The sequence below is a fragment of the Gordionus sp. m RMFG-2023 genome, chromosome 1, assembly GCF_954871325.1.
Source record: "Gordionus sp. m RMFG-2023 chromosome 1, tfGorSpeb1-WG-v2, whole genome shotgun sequence".
Classification (NCBI taxonomy): domain Eukaryota; kingdom Metazoa; phylum Nematomorpha; class Gordioida; order Chordodea; family Parachordodidae; genus Gordionus; species Gordionus sp. m RMFG-2023.
The window spans coordinates 44,733,547-44,755,917 of NC_088775.1; the positions used below are offsets into that span (position 1 = coordinate 44,733,547).

At 28.8% G+C, this 22,371-nt stretch overlaps 1 long non-coding RNA gene and 1 other non-coding gene across 3 annotated transcripts; one reads left to right on the forward strand and one right to left on the reverse strand.

The window, feature by feature from the left end:
- Nucleotides 1-262: 262 nt before the first annotated feature.
- On the reverse strand, nt 263-367 carry LOC135923062 (U6 spliceosomal RNA). The gene has a single exon (XR_010571120.1). It is a non-coding gene; the product is annotated as a U6 spliceosomal RNA (small nuclear RNA).
- Nucleotides 368-3,899: 3,532 nt separating this feature from the next.
- Nucleotides 3,900-21,246, forward strand: LOC135931595 (uncharacterized). Of its 2 annotated transcripts, none has more exons than XR_010573095.1 (4): nt 3,900-4,039; nt 7,360-7,624; nt 19,727-19,916; nt 19,976-21,246. It is a non-coding gene; the product is annotated as an uncharacterized LOC135931595 (long non-coding RNA). The 2 variants fall into 2 exon arrangements; XR_010573096.1 differs by having other exon boundaries at nt 19,727-19,905.
- The last annotated feature ends 1,125 nt before the right edge of the window (nt 21,247-22,371 follow it).

Sequence of the window (22,371 nt, forward strand, 5' to 3'; positions counted from 1 at the left end):
TGTTTAAAGCTTTTTTTTGTTAATTGTAAAGTTTTAACAAATTCTAAGGAATTTGAACATGAATGTAAACTATTAATATTTTCCAATATATTTATCCTTTGTTTGGTTTTCAGGTATTATAAATTACAAACCTTTTCACATCTTTCCCTTATAAAGCATAACATCATCAGATCAATTGGTAGCTCCTTAATAAAGTTGTCAATATTATTTTGAAAATTTTTTTTTTTAGATTTAGATTTTTTAATTTAAAAATTTATAATTAAAAAATTAGGAACGCTTCACGATTTTGCGTGTCATCCTTGCGCTGGGGCCATGCTAATCTTCTCTGTATCGTTCCAATTTTATTATATGTACCGCCGAAATGTAGGCTTGGAAACACGAGCATGAACAAGGACGCGGGTTCAATCCTGGTAAGAACCATAAAAACTTTCAAGTTTTTCTTCGATGACTGATGTGTAAAGACATATGGTATGATGAATTTCGGAGCTTAGAGATGACACCCCGGTCACCGACAGGCCTGGACAGCCGGGTGCTAAGGATACCTGTCCAATAAACAAAATGAAGGACACAAATGAAAATATGAATATGAAAGCTAGGGCGTTCCCTCCATGCGACGCGCAGGGTGTAGACCTCCATCCTGTGAAAAATAAAGTAAAGGTCAAAGCAAAGAAGACAAGACTGGCAAGTTTGAATATTGGGACGCTTAAAGGTAAGACGAGAGAATTGGCATCAATGTTGAACAGGAGAAAAGTTGATATAGCGTGCATACAAGAGACGAAATGGAAAGGACAGAAAACTTTGATGATTGGAGATGGGTATAAATTGTACTATAATGGACTTGTTTGCAATAGGAACGGTGTCGGCATCATCCTCAGCCAAGACCTAACCTCTTCAGTAGTAGAAGTCAACAGGATCTCTGATAGACTAATGAAGATAAAACTCTGCATTGGTCAATCAATACTACACATCCTATCAGTATATGCTCCTCAAACGGGTTGCAAGGAAGAAGAGAAAGATGACTTTAGAGCTTTCCTTGATGAAGCTGTAATGGAAATCCCTAAGGATGACCTAGTCATAATTGGTGGTGACTTAAATGCGCATGTGGGGAAAGCAAGAGATAGCTACAAAAGGCATCATGGTGGTTTTGGATACGGAGAAAGAAATGATGAAGGAGAGCACGTACTGAAATTTGCGCAAGCCTTCGACCTTGCCTTAACCAACACCTACTATAGGAAAAAAGACAGTCATTTAATAACATATGAAAGTGGTACTAGGAAAACACAGATAGATTACATGCTAATCTCTCGCAGAAGATTAAAAGATGTAATAGACTGCAAAGTCATCCCAGGAGAAGATATCGCCGCGCAACACAAGCTACTAATCATGGATTTACAAATCTCAAATAAATCCACTCAAAACAAGATAAAACTGGAACCATGCATCAAATGGGGCAAATTAAAAACAATGACAGATGCCTTTGCAATCAATGCAAACATTGAAACAATAAATTGCTCACAAGTCAGTGAAAAAATCTGGACAGACCTTTCATCCAGATTAATAGACACTGCAAAATCGACGCTAGGCTTGACAAGCGGAGGCAACAAATCACACAAAGAACTATGGTGGTGGAATCAAAAGGTACAAACCACTATACAGGAGAAAAAAGCCCTTTATAAAATATGGTACAAATCCAAAAATGCAGATGACAAGTCAAGATACAAAAAATCCAAGAGATTAGCTACAAAGGCGGTGGCTAGGGCCAAATCTATGGCATACGATGACATGTACGAAGATCTACATACCAAAGAAGGGCAAAATAAAATATACAGATTAGCCAAACAGCGAGAAAAGAACTCTAGGGATATATACGGAGCTCCGAAAGTAATCAAAAATAAAGATGGGAAATTGATAATAAAGGAAAAAGAAATAATGAATAGATGGAAAGAATATTTTCAGGAGCTTCTCAACTTTAATTCCCACATATTGCATCTCGACGAACACTCCCCTTGTCAAAACCTTGTACAACCTATAACAGAACAAGAAATAATCACATGCCTCAAGCATATGAAAAACAACAAAGCTAGGGGTCCAGACGATATTCCAATAGAAAGCCTTAAAGCACTAGGAGATGATGGAATACATCTCCTCACAAATCTGTACAATAAAATACTTGGAAATGAAGAGGTCCCCCAAAAATGGAGGCAGAGCTATCTAGTTCCTATCTTCAAAAATAAAGGGGATCCACACAATTGTCAAAATTACAGGGGCATAAAACTAATGTCACACTGTCTAAAACTATACGAAAAAATAATAGAAAAAAGATTAAGAGATATAATCGAAATAGGAGAGACACAGTTTGGCTTTATGCCTGGAAGATCAACAACCGATGCTATCCATGCAATTAGGCAAATGAGTGAAAAATACAGGGAAAAGAACAAAAAGCTACACATGGTCTTTCTCGATCTAGAAAAGGCCTTCGATAGAATCCCAAGAAAACTTATCTGGTGGGCGCTACGCCACAAAAAAGTTCCCGAAAAATATATAAGAATAATAGAGGATATGTATATGGGACATACAACAATGGTCCGTAGCACAACAGGTACTTCAGCAGGCTTCACAATAGCCGAAGGAGTTCATCAAGGGTCGGCTCTCAGCCCACTTCTCTTCATTACAGTAATAGATGTATTAGCACAGTCTATACCTCAAACAGTCCCGTGGAATATGATATTTGCTTTTGATATTGTGATACTTGCCGAATCTAAGGATGAAATGAAAGAAAGACTAGTGAGTTGGATAAATATCCTAGAAACGCACGGATTAAAAGTAAATAGAGAAAAGACGGAGTATATGGTGATAGGAGGAGATGAAACAGAGAGTATTGATATAAATGAATGGCAGATATCGGCAATTGAAAGCTGCAAATATTTGGGCTCCACTATACAAACAAACGGCACAATAGAAAAGGAGATAAAGAGTAAGATTAATCAAGGGTGGTTAAAGTGGAGATCTTTATCTGGAGTGCTATTTGACAAAAGAATCCCACACAAATTAAAGGAAAAAATTTACAGTTCCATAGTACAACCAACTATTCTATATAGTTCGGAAACATGGCCAACCAAAGAATCAGACGAGAGAAGTCTACAAACTATGGAGATGAGAATGCTGAGGATGATTGCTGGGGTAACAAGAAAGGATAAGGTGCGCAGTACAAGAATACTAAATAGTTTAAAGGTAGTGCCCATTAAGACTAAGTTAATGGTAAACAGACTTAGGTGGTATGGGCACACAATGAGAAGGCCTATGAACTACATAGGAAATAAAGTTGAAAGATTGGAAGTGATGGGCAAACGTAAAAGAGGAAGGCCAAAACTTCAATGGGGCCATAAAGTTAGAGCCAATATAAAGAAGTATAAAATAGATAAAAGAGATTGTACGAATAACATAAAGTGGAGAGAGATGTTGAAGGAGCTTACCACCAGAAAAGGTGAAAGCTAAAGAGAAAAAAAAAAAAAATTATTTTGAAAATAATCTTGCATCTGTTAATTTGCATTCATTTTTAAATAATTTTTTAAAAATAATTAAGGATTTATGAATAAAAACATTATCAAAAATTTTTTTATACAAATAAAAAATAATTTTTTAAAAATAAATAAAATATTTTTGAAATATAAAACAACATGCGTTCTTTAAAATTTTTTAAATGTAACCATAGTGGCAAGTAACAATAGCCTAATAAATTTTGATTTATTATCACACGTGTGAATTCTCCAGTCCAGTATTAAATTTATTTTGATAATTAATAAAAAAATTTATTTCTAGGAAAAGAAATTTATAAAAATTATAAAAAAAATTTATTTTAAGGAAAACAAAAATTTACTTCTTATTGTTTTTAATTATAAAAAAAAATTAACCACAAAATTTCCCACTTGTAATTAATAAATCAATTATTTATTTTATAATTTTTTTTGTGATTTCATTAACACATTACAAAGTTTTATTTTCATATTTTAAGAAAAAATTTGCCATCCTAATTTAACAAGTAAATAAAATTTTAAAATATCAATATATATATATATTTCTAATAAGTAGGGGAAAACTGGGCTCAGAGAGAAACATCAATCTAATTTATTTATTATTGTATAAGAATAGAAATATATAGCATGAACAATTAATTATACAGAATAAAGTTTTAAAAATCTTAATAAATAGATTTTAAGAAAGATTAATTTTAAGCTAACAATTTTTCATAAATCATTAATATTCCTTTAAACAGCCTTTATAAGATTAAGGGTATGATGATGGTTGGTCTTATTACTTATTGTGTCTATATAGTTTTGCTTAGAACAAGTGCATTATAATAAAAAAATATCCATCTAAAATATTAATGTATTTAAGTATTTTAAATAAAATTTTATTTTAATTTTTACAAAATTTCTCCTTAAATTCAACTTACCTAATTAAAATATACTCTTAAAGCCTCTAATCAAAATATCAAAAAAAAAAAATTTTACATTTAGACTAGAGTACTTTGGCCTATTATTTTAAAAATAAATGGCGTTGGGGCTAGATCGGGCTTAATATTTTTTAAAAAATCTGGCCGGTACGGGTCGGGTTTTGGAATTTTTTTTAAATATTTGTAAATGTATCAATTTTATGTTGAATTTTTTATTTAAAATTTGATTAGACTTTGAAAAGAATAAGGATCTTAACGATATAGCGCGAGGTGCGAGTCAGTAAAAATATATTTTATTAACTAATTTCTTTTACTTTTCTTAAGGTATATATACATTTTCTAAAATATAAATTAGAATATAAAACGAAATGTAAAATAATATTAAAAAAGTAAGGTTACGCCGTTTATAAAATAAAATTAGATTATAACAAAATAAAATTTATATTGTAATAAATAATAAAATTAGAATAATGCAACATTCTCCTTCTTCTGATAATTTCATAGAGAGTTTGTTGTCCAAGTGGTTTATCGTTTTGGTAATCAAGTTGTATCACAAATCATCCTAACGTTGGCTTGTCCCAATCGTTGGTTTGATCAATTCGATTTTGCACGTTGGTTTGTTTAATCACAAGCTTGATATCCATATCGTAAATTGTCTCCATTAATCATAGCTTGTTTGATAGTACTCAATTGTTTTCCGAAATTGTTATTATCATAAATAAGTTGCGAATAAGAAATAATAGTTCATCATAAGAATAAATGAAGAATGATAAATCAATAAGATTGTTATATTTTTAGCGTTTTAATATAAGCGTTTTATATTTTTTGCGTTTTACATTTTTTAGCGTTTCATATTTTATAAGCGTTTAATTTTTCGCGTTTTAATTACTTTTATTTTTTTTTTCGCGTTAATTAATTTTTGCATTTTAGTATTTAATTTATTTTTATTTATTTTCAATCTCCGAGGTTAAAATATGCAAATAAAATATTATTCACATTTCCTTCTCTTTAAATAAAATTTTAATTTCACACCCTAATTTTAATTCAAAAAAAATTCTTCATCAGATAGTTTAGAAAATGATCTCATCACCACATAATTTAAATATATTTTTCTAAAATGAATGTTAAGTTTTTACATAACTTTTTGTCTTCTTTTAATTTCAACTTTTTATCATATTAAGTATTACTTATAAGGGTTATTTGAATCAATCAGGTGATTTAAACCTTTTAATTCATATGTTTTAATTACATTTTAACATATTTAAAATTAAAGTTTTATCTTCTTGTTTAGAATTTTTAATGGTTTATTTTTAATTATATCTAAGAATTCTACTTTAGGTTTAGTTAATTTACAACAATTCGTCATCATTCAAGAAATCAAAAAATATCAATATTTCACTAAGAATTTAAGTAAATAATTTTTTAAAGGCTTTTTGTGTGTTCAAATATATCCATTATGATTTTACATTTTAGTGATTTTAAACTTTTCTTCTTACGTGGATTAGAATAATAAGTAATCATCATTGGTCTCACAAAATAGAATTCATAACCTATCGTTCAACTTCCATATCAGTTCTTCCTAGGTTGTCACATTAGGTTAGGTGCTGGTTATCATACTCCAGTCCAACATCCAGAGCCGGGACACCATGAAGAAAGAAGCTTTTTGCATGAAAGAACGTGCTAAGGTTTGATTCTTGGTCATCTCCATAGGTTAAGCAGTCTCCATAGGTTAGATAGTCATCTCAGTAGATTAGGTAGTCACAATAGATAAGGTAGTCATAATAGGTGGTCATCTCCATAGGTTAAGCAGAAGGTAGAGTCATAATAGGTAGTCATCTCCATAGGTTAAGCAGTCTCCATAGGCTAGATAGTCATCTCAGAAGATTAGGTAGTCTTCTTTTTCTAGTCCACCACCCAGACCCGGGGCATCATGCAAAGAATAAGGAGACTAACGATATGGCGCGAGGTGCGAGTCAGTAAAAATATATTTTATTAACTAATTTCTTTTACTTTTCTTAAGGTATATATACATTTTCTAAAATATAAATTAGAATATAAAACGAAATACAAAAAAGTAAAATAATATTAAAAAAGTAAGGTTACGCCGTTTATAAAATAAAATTAGATTATAACAAAATAAAATTTATATTGTAATAAATAATAAAATTAGAATAATGCAACAGACTTATATAGCATATATCTTTTATTTTGAGTAATTATAAAAATTAATTTCTATATTTAAATAAATTCAGACCGGTTCGGCAAAACTTTTTAAAAAAAATTTGGGAATTTAATATTTTATAAAATATAAAAAACGGGGAATTTTTTTTCCAGGGAGTAATCTTACGGGGAATTTTTTTCTGGGGATTTTATTTCTGGGGATAAATTTCCAGGTGTTTTTCCCGGGGAATTATTGTCCTAGATTCTTTATATATGATTTAAATTGACCCCAATTTTATCATTTATTAAAATATAAAGTAAAAATTCATATATGTAGATTCCCGTAAAATTTTTCATTTTTATAAGATAAGTTATGATAATGGCCAGCATAGATTTATTTTATTTTGGCCCGGATTTATAAAATACCATTTTTTGACCCAGCTCTGCACTAATTTAATTAAATCAAATATAAATTATGGTATCATGTCAATTTGGCGCGGAAAATTCCAGGCATCAATTCGGCGCAGCGCCAATTCAGCACGGCGACAATTCACAGTTGCAATTTATTATAAATTTATTAGTATAAAATAAGGATGATTAAATAGAAGTCTTTTTGAATTTTAATATTTTTAATAATATCTTTTGGAAGTCCGAGGCCCAGTTTTCGATACAAAGTGTCGTTATAGTATATTTTAACAAATAACGATATATTATTCTATATTTATATTTAACAATATATCATCAAGGTTATGGGGACGCCGGGGAGACAGCCAGCGGTGCTCCTTCCAATTTTGAAATCTCTTTTTTCTAAGAATAAATTAGAAATAGAAATAAATATTAATAGATCATCCGCCCAAATATGGAAAAATCCAAGTAAATAGTTATTAGCTCTGATGAGCCCAAAACTACTCTACAATTACGCATCTCAAAACAGAAACATTTAGATATTTAGGAAATACTTAAAGAAGTTAATATATCATTCTTTATATCTTCTGGTGAAAGTTAAATAAGGTGAATTTTGTGTCACTTATTTTATTTTAATTTATGTAATGATTTTAACTGCTCTGTATTTAATGAATATGCCCTAATTTTCATTAAATTAATGAAACCTTTCATTTTGGCTTATAAATCAAAATATATTTAACAATTTGTCTTATTTATGTAAATTTAAAAAAATAGAGTAATTTCTTGTTACGTAAAGAATAACACCGTAAATCTTAGTAACAAAGATAGTAAATAGATAATTGCTAAAGTAGACCGGGTATCTAGCCGGTTAGCGGGCTCATTTTTTAAAAAATAAATATGGTCGGGACTAATAAATTTTTGCCGCAACAATATTTTGACATGAAGTAAGGGAGATAAAGCGTAATTTTTTTCAAAATCATCATTAATTATTGCATTATCATATAGAAGATATAAATATATGGTAATAAATACTTTTTTATATTATTATAATAAATCATATTTCTAAGGATAATATAATTGATCCGACTATCCCTGATTCTACTAGTCCCTAGTTACTAATATAATTAATACCTTCTAAAAATATATTAAAACATGATATATAGAGATCAGGGCTGGTCGGCGTAAATGGCATGTCTGTTCAGCAGATTTTATTTAATAACCATACATGTTTAGAAATTCAAATTTAATTATATAATAGCATTGTATAATTTGAGGCGAAAAATGTAATTTTTTTAATGATAATATGATTTTAGGCAAAAATCTTGGTTTTTACCAATGACATATAATATGTCATTGGTTTTTACATATAATATTAACAAATTAAATTATTATATTTAGATTTCCATATTTATAGTTATATTCATTATATTATTTTGATTTTTAACTAAAAAACACATTTATCATAAAAAAATTTAAATACTGAGATGTATAAAAATATTTTTAGCCTCATATAAACATATTATACAATGCTATTCTTTAATTAAATTTAAATTTGTAAACATGTCTGGTTTTTAAATATAATCCGGAACTGATATGCCCCTATGACGACTAGGCCTGCTCTCCCCTATGATTCAATTTTGTGAAATAATATTTTTTTTTGCAAGAAAAAGAAAGGGTCAATTAAAAGAATATTTATTTATTCAAAGTAGAGACCTATTATTTAAAATTAATTAGGGTCAGGTGGGGTTTATAAATAATATATATTTTGAATGGGAAAATCGTTATGAATCGTCTTGGTCCGCATAATTTTTAAAAACGGGCCTGGTTGGCAAATCTAGAATAATAATTCCCCGGAAAAAAATTCCCCATTTTTTAGATCTCATAAAATATTCAAAATTTTTTAGAAAATTAACAAAATAAAAAAAAAAACCTGTAAAATTTTTCCAAATAAAAATTTCCCAAAATAAATTGTTAAATATAAATAATAACTTGTGATTAATATTAAACCTAACCGATTTTTAAAATAATTATATTAGAATAAACGAATTGGATACCTCAAAAAAATCTTCAAACGTTGAGTATTGAAAATACTGAATATAATTTTAGAAATATTTTCGTTATTTCACGGAGGGCTATTTTTGATAATTTAAAATAAAATAATTTTGGGAAATTTGTTTCCGGTTTTTTTCCCATGGATTTATTTCTCACTGTATTTAATTTAATTAAAAAATGGGTAATTTATTTCCGAAGAAAAATTTTCTAAGGGAATTTTTCCCTTTTCAGGAAATTATTTTCCGCATACCCTGGTTGGGGGGGGGGGGCTATAATTACCCAATGCAGATCACTAATAGTAATAAACTAACAAAAATAAAAATAAAAATTTTTATACGGAAAAGATATTTAGAGTAAAAAGTCTTCACTAACAAAAAAAATATTTATATTATATTTTGACAATAAAAGGTACACCACAGAAATATTTGTATTTGCCAAGTCTGGTGCTTAAAAAATTTATAGCGGGGGCTCTGCCCGATGTATAAGTGTAATTACTACATATATTTTACATTATTTATTTTTTATGTAATATACCACGACTTTATTTTAATATAGGAACACAAAAACATTAATATATGAAATATTTACTATTTTAATATGATTTTTAAATATATTTTTACATTATCCTAGGAAAGATTATCTGAGAATATGTCGAGTCAAGTGATTACGTTGAAGAAAGTGGCAAAATAAAAAAGGATATATTTGAGATTTCCATGAGAGGTGATGAATGGAATCAAATATATCCTAATGCCAAAAATCCTAAAAGATTGAAAAGAGGATGGACCTATATTTTCGAGGAAAATATCAGTAAACATTTGAAAATACCAGAGTTGTTAAAAGATACTTTTTAAATGGATCTAGATACAGATATATCATCTATAATATCTAGATACAGATATTTTAATCAAAAATCTATCTAGATACAGAGACCACATTTATATATCTAGATACAGGATCTAGATACCTTTAACAACTCTGGAAAATACCCTGCTTATGGGTTTTCAATACCAATTATATGTATCTTTAAATTCGATATATCTCATAAAAATAAAAGCCACATATAAACAATGTTCAGCTTTGTTAATAATTAAATACTTTAAGTAATAAAGTTTTCTAAATTTAATATGCAATTGTCCATAATGTTTACTGGTAAAATAGGTATAACAAATTTAGGAGATTTTATTCATCAATTCAAATTACAATCATATAAGAAATTTTAAAATTTTATTTTATTTAAAAATTATTTTTTTTACTAATGTAATATATTTTCATGGTTATATAGCTTGTAAAAATCAATTTATATAAACGAAAAATCAATTTAATAATTTACATAAACGAAAAATCAATTTAATAATTTATATAAACGAAAAATCAATTTAAATCAAGCTATTGAGTTTATATTACAAAATGAGTCCGCAAGGTTAGTATTAAGTTAATAACGAAAAAGATATATATAAAAAAATTAATCAGGTCATCTCAACATTCCACCCTTTAAGAAATGAACTCCACCCAGGTTTTTCTTGTATGTGAATCTTATAAGTTTATGATATAAACTTGATATCGCGTAGGCTTATTTCTATTCGGCCTCTAAACGTCAGCTAGACGGTCATTATCTTAGTCGATGACATTTTTTATAAAAAGTAATCGATGGTGAAGTGATGTTTGGAATGTTTGGTTCAATGGTAATTCTTTTTTTAAAGTTTTTGCCCTCTGTTTAACATCTTATCGTTTGTCTTTATTACCGGTTTCTTCATCATGTATTGTCCGTTTGTCCTTTGTTGAACTTGATGGTATTTCATTAGCTTTAGCTATTGAAAGTTTATTTAAAAGAAAAATATTTTATTATTTATTATATATATATATATATTTATTTTTTTAGTCTTTTTTTTTATATTCATTATAAAATTATCGAATTTTTTGGGCAATATTATATTTCTGCTTGTCTTTGCTTATTAAGACTCTGTTCTTGTATTCCTATACTTTGATCATCACTTCTTCTAAAACTTAGAGTAAAAGGTATTGTATTATTAGTATTTGTTTTCAAATGTGTCGTTTCATTATTAAGAGGTATGATACTCGTTGACCTTTCCTTTTTTTAATTTGGTCTAAATGTCTTTTAATAATTCTGTTCCAGTATTTACTTCATATAATAAATTCCCATTTTTGCGTTTTATCGTGCCCTTGTCCCAAATATTGTCCTTGAAAGTTTTTTACCAAACTATGTCACACCATTCATGATATTTCTATTTGACTATATATTACGATTAAATTCATTCACTTTATCTTCTTGCGGTTTAATTAAATCTCATCTGGTTCTTATAGTTCTGTTAAACATCACTTCGCTTGGTATCTTGTTGATTGTTGCGTTTGGTGTGTTACGATAATTAAATAAGAACTTTTCTAAAGCTATATCTAAGTCTAATTTATTATTACTTTCCATATTCCTTTTCATACTTATTTTCATTGATCTTATCATTCGCTCACACTGACCATTAGACTGTTGGTGGTAAGGCGCGGGGAAAATGTGTTCAATTCCATGTCTTCGCAAAATTTCTTGAATAAGTTACTAGTAAAGTTAGTACCATCTTTTAGGAAAGACCTTTTTAAGAGCGATGGCTCACTTCGGCTTTGTTCTGACTTCATAAATACTATTAACCCTGCTTTAAAAGATTTTAAGTACCCAATACCACGCATCAATGATTTAATTGCAAAATTATCTAAAGGTAAAAAATTTACCAAGATTGATTTTCAAAACGCATTTCTTCAAGTACCTATACACAAGGAATCTAGAGATTTTCTCACAATATCAACACACAAGGGCTATTACAGGTTTACGAGACTTCCGTTTGGGTTAAAGACTTCGTCAGCAATATTCTAACAAACTATGGACAACATATTCAAAGACATGAAAGATGTGATATTTTATATCGATGATCTACTGATTACTGGGTACGACGATTAAGCTCATTTGAATAACATAAAAATGGTGTTTGATAGGATATCAAAATATGGGCTTACACCAAACTTTACAAAAAGTATATATTTTTTTTAAAAAACTACGGTTCTTGGGGCACGATATAGACGACAGAGGTATACATCCGTATGCAGATTTGATTAAAGCTATTTCTAACATGCCGGAACCGAAAACAAAAGATAAATTGGCAACATTTTGGGGATGGCGAGATATTATCGAAAATTTTTATGTAATTTTGCGGACATAGCTGATCCCTTATACAGAATAGTTAATAAAGACAAATGGTTATGGGATAGTACACATCAAGAAAGCTTTGTTGACCTAAAAAACTGATAAGTACGCCGCCTATGTTAAATTTTTATAACCCAGATCTACCAATAGGCATTGCAACTGATGCTTCAAAGAAAGGTCTAGGCGCAGTCTTATTTAATATTGAGGGTGATGGTAAAGAGAAACTCATTGCTTTCGTGTCAAGAGTATTATTAAAATCAGAGTTTAATTATACAAATATTGAAAGAGAAGCTTTATCTGTTTTATACGCGGTAAAAAAGTTTCAAGAATATTTAATTGGTACGAGATTTAAAATAATCACAGATCACAAGCCACTCGTTTATATATTTATGAAGGGACTCAATGATAATTCATCCATATCAATGCGACTCCAAAAATGGAGTTTGGCTATGGGAACTTATGACTTTACAATAATTCATAGACCTGGGAAACGAAGTGTAGTACCGGATTGTCTGTCAAGATTACCCCAAGTGAACATAGATAAGATGGTACAAAAGATTGATGGTGAAATAATTGATGACAAATTTTGGGATTTACCAATAAATTTTAAAAGAATAGTTCAAGAAACTAGTATTGATATAGAATTAATGGAAGTTATTAATAATATAAAGAACCATGAACAGATAAAGAATAAAATATATAAAAATATGGAAATGGAACTGAGCTTAATTAAAGATTGTCTTTTTAAAGAAAATACATAATACCGAAAAATATGAGAAAGGGGATATTGCAAGAATTGCTCAAAGGGCATCTTGGTACTGGGAAAACGAAATCATTGGCGAGAGATTATTTGTGGTGGCCTGGTTTAAACGCTGAAATAGATCAGGAGGTGAAAAATTGGGATACATATAATAAATATGCAAATAATTCTCATAATATGCAAAACCCTTGGGAAACAACAACAAAAGTATTTAAACGCATGCACATCGACTTTGCGCAATTTGAAGATAGTAATTTTATGGTATGTGTTGACGCACTTAGCAAATTCCCTATTAGAAGAATGAGAGACTTAACCACTGAGTCAACAATTAAAGAATTGATAAAAATAATCAGCTTATTTGGTATACCTAATAAAATAGTCAGTGATAATGGTACTAACTTTACTAGTAACTTATTAAAGAAATTTTGTAAAGATCATGGAATTGAACACCAACAGTCCAATGGTCAGTGTGAGCGAATGATAAGATCAATGAAAATAAGCATGAAAAGGAATGGAAAGTAATAATAAAATAGACCTAGATATAGCTTTAGAAAAGTTCTTATTTAATTATCGTAACACCAAAACGCAACAACCAAAAAGATACCAAGCGAAGTGATGTTTAACAGAACTATAAGAACCAGATGGGATTTAATTAAACCACAAGAAGATAAAGTGAATGAATTTAATCTTAATATATCGTCAAATAGAAATATCATGAATGGTGACAAATTTGGTATAAAACTTTCAAGGACAATATTTGGCACAAAGGCAGGGTAAAACGCAAAAATGGGAATTTATTATATGAAGTAGATACTGGAAACAGAATTATTAAAAGACATTTAGACCAAATTAAAAAAAGGTCAACGAGTATCATATTTTTTAATAATGAAACGACACATTTGAAAACAAATACTAATAATACAATAACTTTTACTCTAAGTTTTATAAGAAGTGATGATCAAAGTATAGGAATACAAGAACAGAGTCTTAATAGGCAAAGACCATGCAGAAATATAATATTGCCCAAAAAATTAGATAATTATATAATGAATATAATAACATAAGCAGTTAAGATTTGACTTTTGTCCTCTAATTTTGCCTTGACTTTGATAGTACCTAATACATTTATCATATTTTCATCGTATCCAGTTAATTTAATATCTGATTTATTTAAGATTCTTACTCCAATCTTTCTTGTGATATGAATCGGTAGGATGCTATACCTAGAACCAGTATCAATCTGCATCAATATAGGCACGTCATTTAAATATACTGTAACTTTATATGCATCATTAGCTGTATAATCATTATCGGCATCCATATTGTTTATGTCCAAATTGTATAAATTATATTATTTTTTTTCTAATTTATCATTATCATCTTCTTTTATTTCTTCTATATTTACAGTGTTTACTTTATTTGTGTATCGTGATTGATTATTATCGTTGTTATGATATTTACAATTGCTTACTTGATTTCTTCCTTGATTTCCAATATAGTGATTAAAATTATGTCTTTAAATACATCTTGAATCGTTATAATGTCTGTTATATCTGTAATTATAATCATTATTAAACCTATAATTATTATAGTTATTGTTATTATAACTAGCTCTATTATCAAATCTTGAAAAATTATTGTACTAAATAGTTTGCCCTGACGTTGTTGTAATAATTCGCGTTATAATTCTCATATATAGGGTTGTAATTATTTCTTTGAAAGTCATGGCCTCTTGTTGTCCATCATTGTCTGTTATCGTAATTAGATTGTAAATTTTGTCTTTTGTCATGGTCTCCATTCACCATCTGTTTATTTTCTTCTGTTTTCCTACCTCTTTACCTTTCTACATGTTTCACGGTTGTATCATGTTCTGTTTTTTCGTTTAAAGAAATATTTTCAACTATAGCAATTCTATTTTCTTTTAATCCTAACTCCTCAAAATCATCTCTTAAAGTAAGAACTTCTGCTAATGTAATGTTTTCTTTTAACGTAATTTTCTGCCTAATATTTTTGCTGATTGATGAAATTTTTCAATAACTCTACTATCATCTAGCAAACACATATTTTTTAAAATGCATAATCTAATTATTCAATTGATGTAACTTTCATTTTTACCTTGTACAGCGTTAAATAATAATAAGTTGGAACTTGTAGATTTCCTCGGGTGTAATAACCTGAATTTTTCAATCAATATCGATGGATTGATGAAGTCGGTAAGAGAACATATCCATTTGAGCTTGATATATTCTTCATCTGGTAGTCTTCTTGTAAAGGATCCTGCTTTTTCGATGTCCGAGATCTGAACATCCTTGAAGATGTCTTCGAATCTACTCAAAGAAAGATCGCCATTGCCTGAGTTTATTGGAAATTCAGTATTTATATTAACATTATTATTGAAAATCTGTTTCATATTTATTTATTTATATAAGATTTCCTTGAATATGTAGCTGAAATGCCACCATGAAGTTTTCTAGATTTAATGTGCAACCATAATGTTTACTGGTAATAGGTGTAACAAATTTAGGAGATTTTATTCATCAATTCAAATTACAATCATATAAGAAATTTTAAAATTTTATTTTATTTAAAAATTATTTTTTTACTAAAAATGTAATATATTTTCATGCTCATATAGCTTGTATTTATATAAACGAAAAATCAATTTAATAATTTACATAGACGAAAAAATTTAATAACTTACATAAAGAAAAATCATTTTAATAATTTACATAAACGAAAAATCAATTTAATAATTTATATAAACGAAAAATTAATTTAAACTATTGAGTTTATATTAGAAAATATGTCCGCAAGGTTAGTGTTAAGTTATTAACGAAAAAGAAATATATAAAAAAGTTAATCAGGTCATCTCAACATATACATAAAATTTATATGTGAAATATTAAATTTTAAAAGTGAATAGCATAATAGTATTTATAAAAGACCACTAAGTGGGATAAAAAGGGAAGAAGTGGCTAAGGAATTGCAATCAGATTTAGCTATAAACTGGCGTGAAGCAAATGCTATGAAATATGGTGAATTAGAACCCAGTACTTTATATTCTTTGGATGTCCTACGGAAGTGCAGACAATTTGTTTCAAATAAATCTAACATAATCGGATAGCGTAATAAATTAATTATTATATCTAAAATATACACAACCATGTTTACCCAGTATAATCAATATATCCTGTATAAATTTTTTATGCACTACTGGTTACCAGAACAAATGATAACTTTTAATTTGCCAAGATACTAACGTATCCATACTACAAATTGATGTCATAGGGACCTTGGTAAAAAAATTAAGTCGACCATATGATCAAACATCTGGGCATATTTTCTTATACATAGGAGTAATCGATTTAAAAGTAAAATCTGGGCAAATACCTGTAGTTCAGATGTTATCAGAAGCCCATGATATTAACCACATTTCACATTGGCTGAATGTATGGGTGCATCGAGCTGCTAAAACCAAAAATTGTTGTAACTGATCATTCATTAGCTTTATTGGGGGCTGTTGCCAGATCGCAAGCAAATTTTATTGATCTTAAATCATATATTGAATATTCATTTAAGATAATATTAGGCCAAAAATTGCAGACCCCTAGGATATTTATTAGAGTAGATTATGCTCATTGTATCAAACTGATAAGTAGATGGCCTAGTTTATATAAAAAACCTCGTTTATTTAGAGAATTTTATATTCGTTTCGTTGCTATGTTAATAAAATCCGTTTCCTTATAAGAGGCGAAAATGTTAACGGACTCCATCCTTATTGTATGTAATAGCGAATTTTGTGGGACCGAAATTTGTCCTGACATTACGCTAAATGCTAAAAAATATCTAAAAAATGTAAACTCTGGAATAGAAGAATTAGACATTAGTATATTAGATGAACTTGAGGATGGAATACCCATTGACTTAAATGTATCATGTGACATAATTTGCTGGATAGAAAATATTAAAAATAAATCCATATCTAAATGTATCATAACATTTAAAGAAGAAAATTATTTCTATAACCCAGAAATAACTATAAATTTATGTAATTTTTTAAAGACCTATCCTTTATGGTCTAGTATTATGCTACCACATTATAATTATGGACATTTTACATCTTCTACATCAAATGTTGGAAGTTATTTTAATAATTTGAAAATTAGAACATTTAAATTCGTAATGTTACCTATGCCTATTGATAAATTTTTCTGCAAACATTTTGATGAGATAAGAGTGATGCTTACTATCGCTGAATCTTCCCAAATCTTTAATATAATTACATTGGGAAAAGGACTGTAAAAAGTATCATACCACAAAAAACAGACAATTTACAAATTTCTAAATTTAGTAGTGAAATTTTAAATGAAAATGAAGTGTCCGATCATAGGCGTATCCAAGGGGATGTCAAGGGGAAATCCCCCCCCCCTCAGAAATTTATCACTTTTTGTGAATATCATTTTAAGCTAATAAAAAATACCCCCCTTAGTCCTCCCCTTACTCCCTGACCCCCAAAAATTGTATATATCTTAAACAATAATTTGAAAGAAAAAATGTAAAAGTTGATATTTTTTTAAAAACTATTCATCATAATTTATACATTTTTGGAAAAAAGCATTTATATATAAAAAAAGTGAACCAAAATTGTTTTTTATGAAATGGAATTAAGCCAAAGATAAGTCTTAAGACAAAAGTGAAATGTATTACAATTATTAATAATAGATCCATAAAATTACGAAATAATATAATATATCAAATATAATATTTTATAAAGTGGGTAATTTTAATTTATTAATCTTAATAAAAGTAAAATATAATTATAAAACTATTGATAAAATTAAATCATAAATTAAATGAAAAAATTAAATTACAATACAAACAGTGGAATATTATATGTCGTAGATTTACAGTTATATCTAATTTTATCAATTATCTTATGACAATCAAGTAATTTTTACCAATTTAGCGAATTATATATTTTACAGAAAACTATAAAATATTGATAAGGACATCAGAAAATATCTTTTAAAGACATTGTGGGATGAATAATATGAAAATTAATTTTTAATATCCTTTTTTATTTAAAATAAATAGATGGCGTTAAATAATTGAATGCAAATAGATGCTAAATTTATTATCAAAAGCATTGATTAGTAAAATTTGTTAAAATATTAACTTGATATATTCTCTAACCGTCAAATATGTCTGTAAAAGTAAAATTTTACCTAGTATTTTGTAACTAATTCTATATAGTAGAGGAAAATCAACTATATGTCTACTTACTTTTTATAAATAAATTTATTATACTTGTTTGAAATAAATTATTACCATGCTTTTATATTAATGTATATACAAGTAATTTGTTATATTTTCTATAAACTAATAAAAATATATTTCATATTTGTATTTTTTTTATTAAAATTAACCTCCTATATTGTAAAAATATTTTACCCCTTAGGAAAATCCTGGCTACGCCTATGTGTCCGATGATGAAGATCAATTAATTGAAAATTGGAAAGGTTTAGTAGATCAACCATCCATAAAAAAGAAACGTACTTCATATTATGGAACACATTGCCCTGAAATATTACATGTAATTGAGGGGACCAAGATTAAATTATGCATGTTGAAAAATGGGAATCTTACCACAATAAATAGACCTTTAAAACTTGTATCAAATCTATATATAATCAGCAATACATGTCCTATTGATAGTTTATCACAGGCAGTAGCAATACTGCGTTAGCAAATTATATAAATTTTTTGACAATTTAGAAAATAATATATTTAAAGAGTTTATATAAATTAAAATTATTCGATAAAGGTTAGTAATGGTTTGTATAGATTGTCTTGCGAATCAACAATATATTATAATATAGAAAAATGTTATAAACATACATATAATGTAACGGATATTTTTAAATATAATAATAAATAATGTATAAGACCAGTAACGTAGCTAGGAACCTTCCTTAGAGGGGGCCCATACATATAAAAGCTTGGGGGGGGGCGAAAAATCATATTTATTTTCCTTATAATATAAAAGTTCTAAAATTACTGATCATTTTAATAAGTGTTGTTAAACGGCTCGATTTGAGTCGATTTTTATAAACAGCTAACTCAATATTTTAGCCAAAAAAATATTGCTCAAGCCTAGAGATTTGACAAATAATGTCTAAATCTATGTATCATCCATGAGAAAATTTTTTAGGCTTGCATAATTTTCTGACTAATATATTGAGTTAGCCATATCGGCTCAAATTGAGCCATTAACAACACTTATTTTAATTAAAATAACACATTTTGATATAACGTTTATAGATATACGTTTCAATTTATTATACTTTTATAGAAATCAATTTAAAAATAAAAATGGGTTATTTAAAATAAACCAGAAAAATAATATTCATGGTAGAAAAATAATATTCATGGTATTTATTTGATATAAAGTCACTTTTGAGTCTTTTGAACGTATAATCTAAAAAAATTGCTATGGGGTGGGGGGGGGTCCAAACCCGATCCCCTCCCACCTTCCCCGCCCCTAGCTACGCCAAGGATAGATTCCTGGATGATATTATAAATGGAATGAAATATTTACGACACAAGTTTTTTCTTTTCTGTAATTATTATTTGTATTCGTTTACCATTTACTTATATTCCGATTTTGATTATCCAAAATTTTAATTGTAAGACCTTCAAAGAAACCACCAATAAACATTCTGCTCACGCCAGACTCAGGAACAGGAAAGGACCCCGTTACAGGAAGCGGCCGCTCAACCAAGCTCGACAGCAACCGCCCAGCTTAGACGCTATGGCCAATGCTATCACCATGCTGACCAAATTAAAAAATCGAAATTTGTCTGTTTTTGAGTAAATGATCAGTTAGTAAATTATAAAAGTTATTGCTAGATTTTAAAATTTTTTAACTCGTTCACACCAGGTCATACGCTTCTAGGACGGCCTCGCTGGCGCGTTCAACTATGATTGATGCAGATGTCTCTTCTACTAACGACGATGAGGAGGATCAAAGAAGTGCCACCTCCAGATCTAGGGCCCCAGCAACCCGACTTCACGCGCTAACCTCAATCCGGAGCATAAAGTCGCCAAGCTAATGCGCCTTTGGAAAGGCCTTTCGTCGAACCTCAAAGGGCCTAAATATCAAGCTAATGACAGGGATCGTCATGAAATTAGACATTGCAAAAAACTTGTCAAGTGTACGACCCCTGAGGCAGACATGCGCATCTGCGACACCCTGATCGAGGTCCGCATCATCACAATGTAAATACATCTGACGAAAGCTACCTACCTATTATTTAGCAACATGCTAGAGTAATCAAAATTGGGGACAACGATTAAATCTGCTCCCCAATGTATATAATTCCGAAGTCAGACGGCTCTCCCAGAATTATCAGTGATTACTCAGGTCTCTAAGAATATCCTCCCCTACCCGTTCCGGCTAAAAAATCTTTCCCTATGATGTCATCTAACCTGGAAAAGGCAAAATTTGCTTGTAAAATCGATATCAAATTGGCCTTCTTTTCGATACCCCTCGCAGTCCAGGTTTGCCATTTATTCGGTGTTCGGTTCCAAGGTATCAAATATCGGTATAAAGTACTCCCAATGGGGGCTTCGTTTAGCCCATATTGTTTACAGGGCATTATTTTAGACGCTTGCGCTAAAACCGTCAGGAGAGCCTCATATAACGTCTACTTACACGATATTCTAATCTATGGGGGAAATGAATTCGACATGAAATGGTCAACTAGGTCTCTTAGATCTATGGAAGGATTGGGACTAACTATCTTCCCTAGCAAGTCAGTCCCTGACCCCACATTACTCATCAATATACCTAATACTATAGACTTAGAGATCAAGACGGGTGGGTCTATTTATCGCTCGGCTAACCACATAATAAATCATTTATTACTAAATATCGCTCGGCTAGTAAATGTCGCTCGACAAACCACATGATAAATTATTTAACTAAATTTCGCTCGACTGGGAAATATCGCTCGGCTAACCACATAATAAATCATTTATTACTAAATATCGCTCGGCTAGTAAATATCGCTCGATTGGGAAATGTGGCTCGGTTAACCACATAATAAATCATTTATTATTTAAATTATGCTCGGCTAATTACATAATAAATTTTTTATTAATAAATATCGCTCGGCTTATATTTATGTATTAAATTTCCAAACATTTTCCAGTGGGTTTTCACTTTCCTAATATTAATTAAGAATTAATTAGTTTATAAATAAGATAAAGGTTTGGACAGGTGTAAAAAATTATCTATTAGATATTTTAGCTTCAATACTTTTATAAAATTAAAATTGCTCATAACATTTTTTATTTATTAAAGTAAAAGAAATAATATTCTATCCGCTAGATGGCGTCTTTAAATTTTTTATTATAAAATTTAAAAATAATATTTTTGAATGTGTTTAATAAATTTCGCCATATTCTATTAAATATTTTTAATTTTTTTATTATAAAATATAAAAAATTATTTTTGAATGTGTTTAATAAATTTCGCCATATTCTATTAAATATTTTTAATTTTTTTATTATAAAATATAAAAATAATATTTTTGAATGCGTTTAATAAATTTTGCCTTATTGTATTAAGAAATTATATAGGATAATCATAATTATCCAATATTTCTAGAATATCGAATATATTTCATCAATATATATCAGAGTTGTAAACCCCCCTTCTAAAAAAATGGGTTCGGATGAGAGTTCAGTGAAAAATCTCTGAATCCGGTTCAGGGTAGTATAGTTAATTAGTCGAGTTTTATTGACCCTGAACTCGAGCCGTAGTCGTAAAAAACGGCTCAATAAGCCGTTTGAGCCGATTCTATATTTAAAAATGTTTAATATATTATCAAATTTAAAAAGAATTATACAAACTACTATTTTATATATATGATCCCCAGAGTTGTTAAAATACACTTTTTAAATGGATCTAGATGCAAATACACCCATTTTTTAAGTTTTAAATTAAATATAGGGGAAAATAAATCCTTGAAAAAAAACCGGAAAAAAATTCCCAAATAATTTTTGTTTAAATTTTCAAAAATAATTCTGCCGCTAAAATAACGGAAATATTTCTAAAAAATTATATTCAGTATTTTCTGAAAGTTGAGTATTTATTCTCGACGTTTGAGGATTTTTTTTAGCATTATTTCTGTTTTAATTCTAAGCGATATAGGGCAATCTCAAAATATGAGAATTGATAAATCGGTTGGTAGCTTTGATACTTTATAATTTAGTAGATAACATAAAAAGTATAGATTTGTGACATCTTGGAAAGAAAACATGATAGATTTT